Genomic DNA, 17866 nt, shown 5'->3' on the forward strand with positions numbered 1-17866 from the left:
TTATCTGATAGCTTGTATGTCTTATCAATCTTGTTAATGTACTTTCATTCATTTTTTTTTTTTTTTGGTTTTACCAGCATTTGAAGTGCAGGCCCTCGGCAAAGCCTATTGTTAGGCATTCAGCTTCTCTAGCAACTAGGACTTTTGAACATCTTTTCAGCTGTGCGGGAGGGGCAATCTTCACAGGTTGGCTCCCCTGCATGCCTGATTCTCTCATATCTACAGTTAAGGCCTATTTAAGAACAACAATTATCGCTCAAAATTCGCTCATCTTCCATCTTTTAAGCGATAATCGTTATGTGCATTTAAACAGCAAGATGATTGCTCAAAGTTCGCTTATATAGCAGTTTGAATGACCGTTTTGAGCATTCACTTTGCTTAAGCTGTTAAGTAGCTAATTAGGTACTTAACAGCTTAGCGTGTAATTGAAGCTCCCGCTGTATACAGAAGACAAGCGAGACTATCTTCTGTATACAACTGTTCTCTTCTTGGAGCGCTCAGCTGTTATACAGCTGAGTGCTCCGAGCGGGGTATACAGAAGACAAGCAGGGCTGCTTATCTTCTGTATACAGCTGTTTTCTTCTTGGAGCGCACAGCTGGTATACAGCTGAGTGCTTCGAGTGGGGTATGCAGAAGACGAGTGGGGTATGCAGAAGAAAAGTGGGGCTGCTTGTCTTCTGTATACAACTGTTTTCTTCTCGGAGCACACAAAAACTTAAAGATACTTTAATTATAAACAATAATTGTTTAGGAGCATAAGTAAACAGCTAGAAACATGTAAGCCAGTAGGGCTCATGCCCACAAGCGTCGCGGGACACACCCACGGATTTACGCTGCGGGAGTACAATTTAGTGATCGTGGAATTCTGTGCTCTCAGTTAATGCTATATTAATGGAGACCTCCCGCAGCATATTACTTCCAGCAACCAGACCACATCTTCAAACCTGCTTGGATTAGTTACTATGTAAAACACCTGACACCTATGATTTTCTTTCTTCTGCACAGTGAATGCGCTCAGGGCACCAGCCGACATACCACATGCATTTGCCATGCTTTTTTTTTTTAATCGCCTGCTTTCCTGCGGATCTATGGCAAGAAAACAGTGTCTTCTGCTGCTGTGCCTGCGGATCGGACGGTTTCCATTTACTTCAATGGAAACCGTGCATGCGGGAAACTGCAGAAAAAGGAGCATGCTGTGATTTTCATGAAAATCCACACGGCGGGATAAAATGACATCCGCAGGTATTCAATTACCTGCGAATGCCCAATGTATGTCTATGGGTATATTGAACTGCGGATTCCGAAATGCAATTTTCCCAAAGGACATGAGGCCTTAGGCCTCCCTCATACAGGCGTTTGCAGAAACGCTGTGTTTACTGCAGGTTCCGCCCGGTATCAGCAGCACTGGCATGCATTATGGCTGCTGATAAAAGAAAAAGAATCAAAGAATCAGCTTCAGGCTACCTGCCTTTTCTCACCCAGGCCCGGCTTTAGGCTACCTGCACTACCACCCACAGTCCCCGGCTTCAGGCTACCTGCCCTATCACCCTCAGGCCCTGGCTTCAGGCTACCTACCCTGCCAACCCCAGGCCCCGGCTTCTGGCTACCTGCCTTTCCAGCCTAAGGCCCTGGCTTCAGGCTACCTGCCTTCCCACCCTCAGGCCTCGGGTTTAGGCTACTTTCCTTTCCACTCTCAAGCCCCGACTTCAGGCTACCTGCATTTCAATCTCAGGCCCCAGGGTTCAAGCTACCTGCCTTTCCACCCTAAGGCCCCGGCTTCAGGCAACCTGAGTTTCCACCCACAAGCCCCGGCTTCAGGCTACTTGCTTTTCCACCCTCAGGCCCCGGCTTGAAGCGACCTGCCTTTCCACCCTCAGGCCCTGGCTTCAGACTACCTACCCTGCCAACCCCAGGCCCCGGCTTCTGGCTACCTGCCTTTCCAGCCTAAGGCCCTGGCTTCAGGCTACCTGCCTTCCCACCCTCGGGCCTCGGGTTTAGGCTACTTTCCTTTCCACTCTCAAGCCCCGACTTCAGGCTACCTGCATTTCAATCTCAGGCCCCAGGGTTCAAGCTACCTGCCTTTCCACCCTAAGGCCCCGGCTTCAGGCAACCTGACTTTCCACCCACAAGCCCCGGCTTCAGGCTACTTGCTTTTCCACCCTCAGGCCCCGGCTTGAAGCGACCTGCCTTTCCACCCTCAGGCCCCGGCTTCAGGCTACCTGCCCTACCACCCTCAGGCCCCGGCTTTAGGCTACCTGCCCTACTACCCTCAGGCCCCAGCTTCAGGCAACCTGCCCTAATACCATCAAGCCCCGGCTTCAAGCTACCTCTCTTTCCATCTTCAGGCCTCGGCTTCAGGCTACCTGCCTTTCCACCCTCAGGTCCCGGCTTCTGGCTACCTGCCCTACCACCTTCAGGCTCCAGCTTCAGACTACCTGCCCTGCCACCCTCAGGCCCCAGCTTCTGGCTACCTGCCTTTCCACTCTCAGGCCCAGGCTTCTGGCTACCTGCCTTTCCACCCTTAGGCCTCGGCTTCAGACTACTTGCTTTTCCACTCTCAGGCCCCGGGTTTCGGCTATCTGCCTTTCCACCCTCAAGCCCCGGCTTCAGGCTACCTGCCTTTCCACTCTCAGGCCCTGGCTTCTGGCTAACTTCCTTTCCACCCTAAGGCCCTGCTTTAGGCCACGTGCCTTTTCACCCATGGGCCCGGGCTGTAGGCTACCTGCCTTTTACTTTTAGGCCCCGGCTTCAGGCAACCTGCCCTTCCACTCTCAAGCCCCGGCTTCACGCTACCTGCCTTTTCACCCTCGGGCCCAGTCTTAAGACTACCTGCCTTTCCACCCTCAGGCGCTGGCTTCTGGCTACCTGAACTACCACTGTCAGGCCCCAGCTTCAAGCTACCTACCCTTCCACCCTCAGGCCCCAGCTTAAGGCTACTTGCCTTTCCCCCTTCAGGCCCCAGCTTCAGGCTACCTGCCCTGCCACCCTCAAGCCCCTGCTTCTGGCTACCTGCCTTTCCACTCTCGGGACCCGGGTTCAGGCTACCTGCCTTTCCACCCTCAAGCCCCGGCTTCAGGCTTACTGCCTTTCCACTCTCAGGCCCCCTCTTTAGGCTGCCTGTCTTTCCACCCTCAGGCCCCGGCTTCAGGCTACCTGCCTTTCCACCCTCAGGCCCCCACTTCAGGCAACCTGCCTTTCCACTCTTAGGCCCAGGCTTCAGGCTACCTACATTTCTACCATCAGGCCCAGTCTTCCGGTTACCTGCCTTTCCACTCTCAGGCCCCAGCTTCAGGCTACCTGCCTTTTCACCCTCAGGCCAAGGCTTCAAGAGACCTACCTTTCCACCCTCGGGCCCCAGCATCAGGTTACCTGCCCTACCACCCTCAGGCCCGAGCTTCAGGCTACTTGCCTTTTCACCTTCAGGCCCTAGCTTCAGGCTACCTGCCCTGCCACCCTTAAGCCCCTGCTTCTGGCTACCTGCCTTTCCACTCTCAGGACCTGGGTTCAGGCTACCTTCCTTTCCACCCTCAAGCCCCAGCTTCAGGCTTACTGCCTTTCCACTCTCAGGCCCCCTCTTTAAGCTACCTGTCTTTCCACCCTCAGGCCCCGGCTTCAGGCTACCTGTCTTTCCACCCTCAGGCCCCCGCTTCAGGCTACCTGCCTTTCCACTCTCAGGCCCAGGCTTTAGGCTACCTGCCTTTCTACCCTCAGGCCCAGGCTTCAGGCTACCTGCCTTTCTACCCTTAGGCGCAGTCTTCAGGTTACCTGCCTTTCCACCATCAGGCCCCGGCTTCAGGCTACCTGCCTTTTCACCCTCAGGCCAAGGCTTCAGGAGACCTACCTTTCCACCCTCAGGCCCCAGCTTCAGGTTACCTGCCCTACTAACCTCAGGCCCCGGCTTCAGGCTACCTGCCCTACCACCCTCAGGCCCCGTCTTCAGGCTAGCTGCCCAGCACCCTCAGGCCACAGCTTCAGCCTACCTGCCCTAATACCGTCAAGCCCCGGCTGTAGGCGAGCTGCCTTTGCACCCTAAGGCCCCGGCTTCCGGATAACTGCCTTTCCACCAGCAGGCCATGGCTTTAGTCTACCTGCCTTTCCACCCCCAGGCCTCGGCTTAAGGCTACCTGCCTTTCCACCCCCAGGCCTCGGCTTCAGGATACCTGCCCTTCCACCTGCAGGCCATGGCTTCAGGCTACCTGCCTTTTCACCCTAAGGCCCTGGATTTAGGCTACCTGCCTTTTCACCCTAAGGCCCTGGATTTAGGCTACCTGCACTACCAAACTCTGGCCCCTGGCTTCAGGCTACCTGCCCTACCACCCTCAGGTCTCGGCTTCAGGCTACCTGCCTTTCCACCCTCAGGCCCCAGCTTCATGCAACCTGCCCTACTACCATCAAGCCCCGACTTCATTCTACCTTTCTTTCCACACTCAGACCCCGGCTTTAGGCCACGTGCCTTTCCACCTTCACGCCCAGGCTTAAGGCTACACACCTTTCCACTCTCAGGCCCCAGATTCAGGCTACCTGCCTTTCCACCCTCAAGTCCCAGCATCAGGCTACCTGCTCTACCACCCTCAGGGCCCAGCTTCAGGCTACCTGCCTTTCTACCTTCAGAGCCTGGCTTTAGGCTACCTGCGTTTCCACCCTTAGGCCCCGGCTTCAGGCTACCTGCCATTACACTCTTAGGCCCCAGGTTCAGGCTACCTGCCTTTCCACTCTTAGGTCCCAGGTTCAGGCTACCTGCCTTTCCACCCTCAATCCCGGCTTCAGGCTACCTGCCTTTACACTCTCAGGCCCTGGCTTCAGACTACCTGCCATTCTACCCTAAGGCCCTGGCTTTAGGCTACGTGCCTTTCCACCCTTAGGCCCTGGCTTCAGGCTACCTGCCTTTTCACTCTCAGGCCCCGGCTTCAGGCTACCTGCCTTTCCACCCTAAAGCCCCGGCTTCAGGCTACCTGTCTTTTCACCCTAAGGCCCCGGCTTCAGGCTACCTATCTTTCCACCCTCAGGCTCTGGCTTCCACCTACCTGAACTACCACCCTCAGGCTCTGGCTTCCACCTACCTGAACTACCACCCTCAAGCCCCAGCTTCAAGCTAGCTGCCCTACCACCCTCAGGCCCCGGCTTCAGACTAACTGCATTTCCACCCAGGCTTCAGGCTACCTGCCCTGCCACCCTCAAGCCCCGGCTTCAGGCTACCTGCCTTTTCTCCCTCAGGTCCCGGCTTCAAGTGACCTGCCCTTCCACCCTCAGGCCCCGGCTTCAGGCTACCTGTCTTTTCACCCTCAGGCCCCGGCTTTAGGCTAACTGCCTTTTCCCCCTCAGGCCCCGGCTTCAAGCGACCTGCCTTTTCACCCTCAGGCCCCGGCTTCCGGCTACCTGCCCTACCACCGACAGGCCCCAGCTTAGGGCTACCTGCACTACCACCCTCAGGCCCCAGCTTCAGGCTACCTGCCTTTACACCCTCAGGCCCCAGCTTCAGGCTACCTGCCCTGCCACCGTCAAGCCCCGTCTTCTGGCGACCTGCCTTTCCACCATCAGGCCCCGGCTTCAAACTACCTGCTTTCCACCCTCAGGCCCCGGCTTCAGACTAACTGCATTTCCACCCAGGCTTCAGGCTACCTGCCCTGCCACCCTCAAGCCCCGGCTTCAGGCTACCTATCTTTCCACCCTCAGGCTCTGGCTTCCACCTACCTGAACTACCACCCTCAGGCCCCAGCTTCAAGCTAGCTGCCCTACCACCCTCAGGTCCCGGCTTCAGACTAGCTGCATTTCCACCCAGGCTTCAGGCTACCTGCCCTGCCACCCTCAAGCCCCGGCTTCAGGCCACCTGCCTTTTCTCCCTCAGGTCCCGGCTTCAAGCGACCTGCCCTTCCACCCTCAGGCCCCGGCTTCAGGCTACCTGTCTTTTCACCCTCAGGCCCTGGCTTTAGGCTAACTGCCTTTTCCCCCTCAGGCCCCGGCTTCAAGCGATCTGCCATTCCACCCTCAGGCCCGGGCTTCAGGCGACCTGCCTTTTCCACCCTCAAGCCCTGGCTTTAGGCTACCTGCACTACCACCCTCAAGCCCTGGCTTTAGGCGACCTGCCCTACCACCGTCAGGTCTCGGCTTCCAGCAACCTCCCATTACACCCACAGGCCCCGGCTTCAGGCTACCTGCCTTTCCACTCACAGGCTCGGGCTTCAGGCTACCTGCCTTTCCACCCTAAGGCCCTGGCGTTAGGCTACCTGCCTTTCCACCCTCAGGCCCCGGGTTCAGGCTACCTGCCTTTCCACTCTTAGGCCCCAGGTTCAGGCTACCTGCATTTCCACCCTCAAGCCCCGGCTTCAGGCTACCTGCCTTTCCACCCTCAAGCCCCGGCTTCAGGCTACCTGCCTTTCCACCCTCAAGCCCCGGCTTCAGGCTACCTGCCTTTCCACTCTCAGGCCCTGGCTTCAGACTACCTGCCATTCTACACTAAGGCCCTGGCTTTAGGCTACGTGCCATTCCACTCTCAGGCCCCGGGTTCCGGCTACCTGCCTTTCCACCCTCAAGCCCCGGCTTCAGGCTACCTATCTTTCCACCCTCAGGCCCTGGCTTCCACCTACCTGAACTACCACCCTCAGGCCCCAGCTTCAAGCTAGCTGCCCTACCACCCTCAGGCCCCGGCTTCAGACTAACTGCATTTCCACCCAGGCTTCAGGCTACCTGCCCTGCCACCCTCAAGCCCCAGCTTCTGGCTACCTGCCTTTCCACCCTCTGGCGCCGGCTTCAGGCTACCTGCCTTATCACCCTCAGGCCCCGGCTTCAGGCTACCTGCCTTTCCACTCTCACGACCTGGGTTCAAGTGACCTGCCCTTCCACCCTCAGGCCCCGCCTTCAGGCTACCTGCCTTTTCACCCTCAGACCCCAGCTTCAGGCGTACTGCCTTTCCATTCTCAGGCCCTGGCTTCAGATTAACTGCATTTCCAACCAGGCTTCAGGCTACATGCCCTGCCACTCTCAAGCCCCGACTTCATGCGACCTGCCCTTCCACCCTCAGGCGTCGGCTTCAGGCTACCTGTCTTTTCACCCTCAGGCCCCGGCTTTAGGCTAACTGCCTTTCCCCCCTCAGGCCCCGCTTCAGGCGACCTGCCTTGCCACCCTCAAGCCCCGACTTTAGGCTACCTGCACTAACACCCTCAAGCCCCGGCTTTAGGCTACCTGCCCTACCACCGTCAGGTCTCAGCTTCCGGCTACCTCCCTTTACACCCATAGGCCCCGGCTTCAGGCTACCTCCCTTTCCACTCTCAGGCCCAGCCTTCAGGCTACCTGCCTTTTCACCCTCAGGCCCCGGCTTTAGGCTACCTGCCTTTCCCCCCTCAGGCCCCGGCTTCAGGCGACCTTCCTTTCCACCCTCAGGCCCCGGTTTTAGGCTACCTGCACTACCACCCTCAGCAACTGGCTTTAGGATACCTGCCCTACCACCGTCAGGTCTCGGCTTCCGGCTACCTCCCTTTACACCCACAGACCCCGGCTTCAGGCTACCTGCCTTTCCACTCTCAGGCCCGGCTTCAGGCTACCTGCCTTTCCACCCTAAGGCCCTGGCTTCAGGCTGTCTGCCTTTCCACCCTCAGGCCCTGGCTTCAGGCTAGCTGCCTTTTCACCCTCAGGCCGCGGCTTCCAGCTACCTGCCCTACCACCGTCAGGCCCCAGCTTAAGGCTACCTGCACTACCACCCTCAGGCCCCAGCTTCAGGTTACCTGCCTTTCCACCCTTAGGCCCCGGCTTCAAACTACCTGCCTTTCCACTCTCAGGACCCAGGTTCAGGCTACCTGCCTGTCCACCCTCAAGCCCCGGCTTCAGGCATACTGCCTTTCCACTCTCAGGCCCCCACTTTAGGCTACCTGTCTTTCCACCCTCAGGCCCCGGCTTCAGCCTACCTGCTTTTCCACTTTCAGGCCCCTGTTTCAGGCTACCTGCCTTTCCACTCTTAGGCCCCAGGTTCAGGCTACCTGCCTTTCCACTCTTAGGCCCCAGGTTCAGGCTACCTGCCTTTCCACTCTTAGGCCCCAGGTTCAGGCTACCTGCCTTTCCACTCTTAGGCCCCAGGTTCAGGCTACCTGCCTTTCCACTCTTAGGCCCCAGGTTCAGGCTACCTGCCTTTCCACTCTTAGGCCCCAGGTTCAGGCTACCTGCCTTTCCACTCTTAGGCCCCAGGTTCAGGCTACCTGCCTTTCCACTCTTAGGCCCCAGGTTCAGGCTACCTGCCTTTCCACTCTTAGGCCCCAGGTTCAGGCTACCTGCCTTTCCACTCTTAGGCCCCAGGTTCAGGCTACCTGCCTTTCCACTCTCAGGACCCGGGTTTCGGCTACCTGCCTTTCCACTCTCAGGACCCGGGTTTCGGCTACCTGCCTTTCCACCCTCAAGCCCCGGTTGCAGGCTACCTGCCTTTTCACCCTCAAGCCCCTGCTTCAGCCTACCTATCTTCCACCCTCAGGCCCTGGCTTCCGCCTACCTGAACTAGCACCCTCAGGCCCCGGCTTCAGATTAACTGCATTTCCAACCAGGCTTCAGGCAACCTGCCCTGCCACCCTCAAGCCCCGGCTTCTGGCTACCTGCCTTTCCACCCTCAGGCCCCAGCTTCAGGCTACCTGCCTTTCCACCCTCAAGCCCCGGCTTCAGGCTACTTGCTTTTTCTCCCTCAGGTCCCGGCTTCAAGCGACCTGCCCTTCCACCCTCAGGCCCCGGCTTCAGGCTACCTGTCTTTTTACCCTCAGGCCCCGGCTTTATGCTAACTGCCTTTCCACCCTCAGGCCCGGGCTTCAGGCGACCTGCCTTTCCACCCTCAGGCCCTGGCGTTAGGCTACCTGCCTTTCCACCCTCAGGCCCTGGCTTCAGGCTAGCTGCCTTTTCACCCTCAGGCCCCGGCTTCCGGCTACCTGCCCTACCACCGTCAGGCCCCAGCTTCAGGCTACCTACCTTTAACACCCTCAGGTCCCAGCTTCAGGCTACCTGCCCTGCCACCGTCAAGCCCCGCCTTCTGGCGACCTGCCTTTCCACCATCAGGCCCCGGCTTCAAACTACCTGCTTTCCACTCAGGACCCGAGTTCAGGCTACCTGCCTTTCCACTCTCAAGCCCCGGCTTCAGGCTTACTGCCTTTCCATTCTAAGGCCCCGGCTTTAGGCTACCTGTCTTTCCACCCTAAGGCCCCGGCTTCAAGCAAACTGTCCTTCCACCTGCAGGACCCGGCTTCAGGCTACCTGCCTTTTCACCCTCAGGCCAAGGCTTTAGGAGACCTACCTTTCCACCCTCAGGCCCCAGCTTCAGGTTACCTGCCCTACCACCCTCAGGCACCAGCTTCAGGCTACTTGCCTTTTCACCTTCAGGCTCCGGCTTCAGCCTACCTGCCTTTCCACTTTCAGGCCCCGGGTTCAGTCTACCTGCCTTTCCACTCTCAGGCCCCAGCTTCAAGCGACCTGTCCTTCCACCTGCAGGCCCCAGCTTCAGGCTACCTGACGTTTTACCCTATGGCCCTGGATTTAGGCTAACTGCCTTTCCCCCCTCAGGCCCCGGCTTCAGGCTACCTGACTTTTTACCCTATGGCCCTGGATTTAGGCTATCTGCCTTTCCCCCCTCAGGCCCCGGCTTCAAGCGATCTGCCTTTCCACCATCAGGCCCCGGCTTCAAACTACCTGCTTTCCACTCTCAGGACCCGAGTTCAGGCTACCTGCCTTTCCACTCTCAAGCCCCGGCTTCAGACTTACTGCCTTTCCATTCTAAGGCCCCGGCTTTAGGCTATCTGTCTTTCCAACCTAAGGCCCCGGCTTCAAGCAAACTGTCCTTCCACCTGCAGGACCCGGCTTCAGGCTACCTGCCTTTTCACCCTCAGGCCAAGGCTTCAGGAGACCTACCTTTCCACCCTCAGGCCCCAGCTTCAGGTTACCTGCCCTACCACCCTCAGGCCCCAGCTTCAGGCTACTTGCCTTTTCACCTTCAGGCTCCGGCTTCAGCCTACCTGCCTTTCCACTTTCAGGCCCCAGGTTCAGTCTACCTGCCTTTCCACTCTCAGGCCCCAGCTTCAAGCGACCTGTCCTTCCACCTGCAGGCCCCAGCTTCAGGCTACCTGACTTTTTACCCTATGGCCCTGGATTTAGGCTAACTGCCTTTCCCCCCTCAGGCCCCGGCTTCAGGCTACCTGACTTTTTACCCTATGGCCCTGGATTTAGGCTATCTGCCTTTCCCCCCTCAGGCCCCGGCTTCAAGCGATCTGCCTTTCCACTCTCAGGCCCCGGCTTCAGGCGACCTGCCTTTCCACCCTCAGTCCCCGGCTTTAGGCTACCTGCACGACCACCCTCTGGCCCCCAGCTTCAGGCTACCTGCCCTACCACCATCAGGTCTCGGCTTCAGGCTAGCTCCCTTTCCACCCTCAGGCCCGAGCTTCAGGTAACCTGTCCTACTACCATCAAGCCCCGACTTCAGGCCACCTGTCTTTCCACCCTCAGGCCCCGGCTTTAGGCCAGTGCCTTTCCACCCTCAGGCCCAGGCTTTAGGCTACCTGCCCTTCGTCTCAGGGCCCAGATTCAGGCTACCTGCCTTTCCACCCTTAAGCCCCGGCTTTAGGCTACCTGCCCTACCACCTTTAGGCCCCAGCTTCAGGCTACCTGCCCTACCACCCTCAGGCCCCGGCTCCAGACTAACTGCATTTCCACCCAGGCTTCAGGCTACCTGTCCTGCCACCTTCAAGCCCCGGCTTCTGGCTACTTGCCTTTCCACCCTCAGGCGCCGGCCTCAGGCTACCTGCTTATCACCCTCAGGCCCCGGCTTTAGGCTACCTGCCTTTCCCCCCTCAGGCCCCGGCTTCAAGCGATCTGCATTTTCACCCTCAGGCCCGAGCTTCAGGTCACCTGTCCTACTACCATCAAGCCCCGACTTCAGGCCACCTGTCTTTCCACCCTCAGGCCCAGGCTTTAGGCTACCTGCCCTTCGTCTCAGGGCCCAGATTCAGGCTACCTGCCTTTCCACCCTTAAGCCCCGGCTTTAGGCTACCTGCCCTACCACTTTTAGGCCCCAGCTTCAGGCTACCTGCCTTTCCACCTTCAGGGCACCGCTTTAAACTACCTGCCCTGCCACCCTCAGGCCCTGGCTTCTGGCTACCTGCCTTTTCACCCTCAGGCCCCGGCTTCAGGCTACCTGCCTTTTCACCCTCAGGCCCCGGCTTCAGGAGCCCTACCTTTCCCCCCTCAGGCCCCGGCTTCAGGTTACCTGCCCTACCACCCTCAGGTCCCGGCTTCAGACTACCTGCCCTACCACCCTCAGGCCACAGCTTCAGGCTACCTGCCCTACAACCCTCAGGCCCCAGCTTCAGGCTACCTGCCTTTACACCCTCAGGCCCCAGCTTCAAGCAACCTGTCTTTTCACCTTCAGGGCACCGCTTTTGGCTACCTGCCCTGCCACCCTCAGGCCCTGGCTTCTGCCTACCTACTTTTCCACCCTCAGGCCCCCGCTTCTGGCTACCTGCCTTCCACCCTTTGGCCCCGGCTTCAGGCTACCTGCCTTTCCACTTTCTGGCCCCGGGTTCAGACTACCTGCCTTTCCACCCTCAGGCCCCAGGTTCAAGCTACCTGCCTTTACACCCTCAAGCCCCGGCTTTAGGCTACCTGCCTTTCCACTCTGAGGCCCTGGCTTCTGGCAACCTTCCTTTCCACCCACAGGCCCAGGCTTCCGGCAACCTACCCTGCCACCCTCAAGCCATGGCTTCTGGCGACCTGCCTTTCCACCCTCAGGCCCCGGCTTCAGGCTACCTGCCTTACCACTCTCAGGACCTGGGTTCAGGCTACTTGCCTTTCCACCCTCAAGCCCCGGCTTCAGGCTACTTGCTTTTCCTCCCTCAGGTCCTGGCTTCAAGCAACCAGCACTACCACCCTCAGGCCCCCGGCTTCAGGCTACTTGCCTTTCCACCCTCAGTCCTCGGCTTCCAGCGACCTGCCTTTCCACCCTCAGGCCCTGGCTTTAGGCTACCTGCCTTTCCACCCTCAGGCCCCAGGTTTAGGCTACCTGACTTTCCACCTTCAAGCCCCAGCTTCAGGCTTACTGCCTTTCCACCCTCAGGCTCCGGCTTCAGGCTACCTACGTTTCCACCCTGAGGCCACGGCTTCAGGCTACCTGCCTTTCAACCCTCAGGCCCCGGCTTCAGGCTACCTGCCTTTCCACCCTCAGGCCCCGGCTTCAGCCTACTTGCCTTTCCTCCCTCAGGTCCCAGCTTCAAGCGACCTGCCCTTCCACCCTCAGGCCCCAGCTTCAGGCTACCTGCCTTTTCACCCTCAGGCACCAGCTTTACGCTAACTGCCATTCCCCCCTCAGGCCCCGGCTTCAAGCGACCTGCCTTTCCACTCTCAGGCCCCGGCTTCAGGCGAACTGCCTTTCCACCCTAAGGCCCTGGGTTTAGGCTACCTGCCTTTCCACCCTTAAGCCCCGGCTTCAGGCTACCTGCCTTTTCACCCTCAGGCCCCCGCTTTAGGCTACCTGCCCAGCCACCCTCAAGCCCCGGCTTCTGTCTACCTGCCTTTCCACCCTTAGGCCCCGGCTTCAAACTACCTGCCTTTCCACTCTCAGGACCTGGGTTCAGGCTACCTGCCTTTCCACTCTCAGGCACCCGCTTTAGGCTACCTGCCTTTCCACCCCCAGGCCCTGGCTTCAGGCTACCTGCCTTTCTACCCTAAGGCCCTGGCTTTAGGCAACCTGCCTTTCCACCGTAAGGCCCCGGCTTCAAGTGACGTGCCCTTCCACCAGCAGTCCCCGACTTCAGGCTACCTGCCTTTTCACCCTCTAGCCCTGGATTTAGGCTAACTGCCTTTCCACCCTCAGGCCCCGGCTTCAAGCGGCCTGCCTTTCCACCCTCAGGCCCCGGCTTTAGGCGACCTGCCTTTCCACCCTCAGGCCCCGCCTTCAGGCTACCTGCACTACCACCCTCAAGCCCAGGCTTTAGGCTACCTGCCCCACCACCGTCATGTCTCAGCTTCAGGCTACCTGCCTTTCCACTCTCAGGTCCTGGCTTCAGGCTAACTGCCTTTCCACCCTAAGGCCCTGGCTTTAGGTTACCTGCCTTTCCACCCTTAGGCCCCAGCTTCAGGCTACCTGCCTTTCCACCCTCAGGCCCCAGCTTCAAGCGACCTGCCTTTCCACCCGCAGGCCCTGGGTTCAGTCTACCTGCCTTTCCACCCTAAGGCCCCGGCTTCAGGCTACCTGTCTTTCCACATTCAGGCCCCGGCTTCAGGCTACCTATTTTACCACCCTCAGGCCCCGGCTTCAGGCTAGCTGCCCTACCACCCTCAGGCCCCGGCTTTAGGCTACCTATATTACCACCCTCAGGCCCCGGTTTCAGGCTACCTGCCCTACCACCCTCAGGCCCCGGCTTCAGGCTACCTGCCCTACCACCCTTAGGGCCCAGCTTCGGGCTACCTGCCCTATACCATCAAGCCCCGGCTGTAGGTGAGCTGCCTTTCCACCCTAAGACCCCGGCTTCTGGCTACCTGCCGTACCACCCTCAAGCCCCGGCTTCCGGCTAATTGCCTTTCCACCCATAGCCTCAGGCTTCAGGCTACCTGCCTTTCCACCCTCAGGTCCTCTCTTCAGTTTACCTGCATTCCCACCTTCAGGCCCCGGCTTCAGGCTACCTGCCCTTCCTCCCTCAGGCCCTGGCTACAGGGGAGCTTCCTTTCCACCCTCAGGTCCTGGCTTCAGGCTACTGCCTTTCCACCCTTGGGCGCTGTCTTCTGTTTGCCTGCCTTTCCACCTCCAGGACCGAACTACTGGCTACGTTTCCTACCCCCCCACAGGCCCTGGCTACAGGCTACCTACCCTATCACCCTCAGGCCCCAGCTACAGGCTACCTCCCTTTGTACTGTACCCTGTTTGACTACTATAGCTTTATAGGAAACCCCTGTGAGTATGGGTTCACACATGGCTAATTTTGTACTTTTTGGAGAGGCAAAATACACGGTGCCTAGATGCGCACATCTTTATATATAAAATTGAATGTATGCGTGTCTGTCTGTTTGTCTGTCTGTTTGTTCTTTATGCGCTACTACACCATTCATCCGATTGCCATGAAACTTTGGGAAGTTGTTGAGTACACACCTGGGAAGATTATAGGCATAGTACATCTATCCCATGATGAATGGCGCGCGTGCAAGCGTCGACAGTTACGCCCCCCCCCCACGTAGATCGTTCGATTTCCATCATTGCCACCAATTCTCTCACTTCCCGATGTCGTAGAAACAGAAAATTTAGCATGAGCATTGATTATGTCATAAATAGGAAAAGTTAATGGATCCCAACTCAATTATTCAATTCTAAGCGCCAAAGAATTAGCGTCCAAATTTTACGTACATAATCTAATTCTCTCACTTCCAGATGTCATAGAAACTTGAAATTTGGCACGAGCATTGATTATGTCATAAATACGAAAAGCTAATTGGTCCCAACTCGATTATTCAATTCTGAGCGCCAAAGAATTAGCGTCCAAATTTTATGTACGGAATCTAATTCTCTCACTTCCGGATGTAATTTGGCACGAGCATTGATTATGTCATAAATAGGAAAAGTTAATGGGTCCCAACTCGATTATTCAATTCTAAGCACCAAAGAATTAGCGTCCAAATTTTATGTACGGAATCTAATTTTCTCACTTCGCGATGTCATAGAAACATGAAATTTGGCATGAGCATTGATTATGTCATAAATAGGAAACGTTAATGGGTCCCAACTCGATTATTCAATTCTAAGCGCAAAAGAATTTGCGTCCAAATTTTACGTACGGATCTAATTTTCTCACTTCCCGATGTCATAGAAACATGAAATTTGGCATGAGCATATTGATTATGTCATAAATAGGAAAATTTAATGGGTCCCAACTCGATTATTTAATTTGAAGCGCTAAAGAATTAGCATCCAAATTTTACGTACGGAATCTAATTCTCTCACTTCCCGATGTAATTTGGCACGGGCATTGATTATGTCATAAATAGGAAACGTTAATGGGTCCCAACTCGATTATTCAATTCTAAGCAAAAAAGAATTAGCGTCCAAATTTTACGTACGCAATTTAATTCTCTCACTTTCTGATGTCATCTATATATTCATATATATATAAATGAATGTCTGTCTGTCTGTCCTTTATGCATTACTACACCATTCATCCAATCGCCATGAAACTTTGGGAAGTTGTTGAGTACACTCCTGGGAAGATAACTGGCATAGTACAACTATCCTACGATTGGTGGCGCGCATGCGAGCATCGTCGACAGTTATGCCCCCCAGACGAAGATCGTTTGATTTCCATCTCAAGCACGAAAGCAAAAGGCATTACGAGCAAGCGTGTTCAACTACAAAATGATGCATCCGCCGAACGTATTGCAAGACAATTGCTGGATATTGAGAATGCTGAGGTAAAATGAAAGCTGTGCTGTGATTGGTTGCTATTTCTTATACTGCTGAGGTAACATGAAAGCTGTGCTGTGATTGGTTGCTATATTTAATACTGCTGAGGCAACATGAAAGCTGTGCTGTGATTGGTTGCTACTTCTTATACTACTGGGATAACATGAAAGCTGCGCTGTGATTGGTTTTCATATATTATACCGCTGAGGTAACTTGAAAGCTGCGCTGTGATTGGTTGTTATCTAGATATATAAAAACGAATGTAGGTATGTCTGTCTTCGCAGCAACGCGCGATGGGTAAGCGAGTCTATATATATAAAAATGAATGTATGTTTGTGTGTCTGTTTGTCTTTCTGTGTGTTTGTCTGTTTGTCCTTTATGTGCTGCTACACCATTCATCCGATCGCCATGAAACTTTGAGAAGATGTTGAGTACACTCCTGGGTAGATTACTGGCAATAGTACATCTATCCTATGATAAATGGCGCGCGTGCGAGCGTCGTCGACACTTACGCACCCCCACGTAGATCGTTCGATTTCCATCATTGCCATCAATTCTCTCACTTTCCGATATCGTACAAACATGAAATTGGGCACCAGCATTGATTATGTCATAAATAGGAAAAGTTAATGGGTCACAACTAGAGATGAGTGAGCACCAAAATGCTCGGGTGCTCGTTACTCGAGTCGAACTTCCCGCGATGCTCGAGGGTTCGTTTCGAGTAACGAACCCCATTGAAGTCAATGGGCGCCTTGAGCATTTTTGTATATCACCGATGCTTGCTAAGGTTTTCATTTGTGAAAATCTGGGAAATTCAAGAAAGTGATGGGAACGACACAGAAATGGATAAGGCAGGCGAGCGGCTACATGTTGGGCTGCATCTCAAGTTCCCAGGTCCCACTATTAAGCCACAATAGCGGCAAGAGTGGGCCCCCCCCCCCCCCCAACAATTTTTACTTCTGAAAAACCCTCATTAGCAAGGCATACCTTAGCTAAGCACCACACTACCTCCAACAAAGCACAATCACTGCCTGCTTGACACTCCGCTGCCATTTCTTCTGGGTAACATGCTGCCCAACCCCCCGCACGACCCAGTGTCCACAGCACACACCAAGGTGTCCCTGCGCAGCCTTCAGCTGCCCTCATGCCACACGCTGGCCTCATAGCCACACCACCCTCATGTCTATTTATAAGTGCGTCTGCCATGAGGAGGAACCGCAGGCACACACTGCAGAGGGTTGGCACGGCCAGGCAGCGACCCTCTTTAACAGGGGCGGGGCGATAGCCCACAATACTGTACAGAAGCAATGAGAAATCCAATTCTGTGCCACCTCAGTCAGGAGCTGCAAACGTGGGCAAAGCAATGGGGAATCCATGTGCCACACAGTATTCATTCTGTCAAGGTGTCGCATAGCTCAATCCACACTGCAAGGGGAAAGCCGTCAGCGCTCTGCCCCCTACCCAAGTCAGTCATTGCCTTTGTGCCAGACAGGTCAAACACCAAAATGGGAACTAAGTTTGCACCAACAGCATAGGTGGGTCCTAGGAAACCCAAGACATGAGCAAAAAAATTGATCTGAGCGGCGAAACATGGCAGACTTGCACCGCGCCCACGGCATAAGCCTCGGCCCACAGATTCAGCACTCCTAGGCTGGAAGCAGACTTTCACTGCACCCAGGACATAGGCCTCTACACAAACCCTCAGCAATCGCGTGCCTACAGCGGACTCCGATGCTAGCGTAGCTGTCCACGTCTGATTAGCGCTGTATTGCTCCTGTAGTTTGTCCCAATGCAGTGCCCCGGATAGTAGAGCTAACGTCAGATTCAATACAGGTGGGCTTTGGCCCACACTGCATGCCCCAGTCAGACTGGTAATATGTACCTTAACAGTAACCGTGTTGGTGGGAATGTGGTAGCGACTGCGGACCTAGTAGCGCGGTTTTATTTAGTTGGTTTTCGGAATGTGGCCATGATTAAGTGAGCCGTGGTGGGGGGATGGTGGGGGGGCTCTTCTGTTGTGTCGTTAAAGGTGAAATACTTGGACTGCCACCAGACGGACCAATGCAAAGGTATTTGCCAAGAATGTTTTCATTGTTGGAGGAGGAGGGGTATGTTTTTGAGGCACTACGTGTCCTCTCCACGTATCCGTGGTTATATGCACCTTAACAGTAACCGAGTTGGTGGGAAATGGCCTCGCCGCCATCATGTCTTTGGGAAGCCTCCGTTTCCACACCCCAGTGACATAGCATTAGCAGCAGTATAGGCAGAGCCCAGAATTAGTAACATTTCAGAGGTAGCATTAGGGAAAGGCCCCAGTAACAAATCACTAGCAGCAGTATAGGGGGAGCACAGTATTAGTTCAATTTCAGTAGTAGTAGCAGTCAAGACAGGCCCCAGTAACATATCACTAGCAGCAGTATAGGGGGAGCACAGTATTAGTTCCATTTCAGTAGTAGTAGCAGTCAAGAC

Source organism: Eleutherodactylus coqui, chromosome 1 (assembly GCF_035609145.1).
Source record: "Eleutherodactylus coqui strain aEleCoq1 chromosome 1, aEleCoq1.hap1, whole genome shotgun sequence".
In the NCBI taxonomy this organism is placed as follows: domain Eukaryota; kingdom Metazoa; phylum Chordata; class Amphibia; order Anura; family Eleutherodactylidae; genus Eleutherodactylus; species Eleutherodactylus coqui.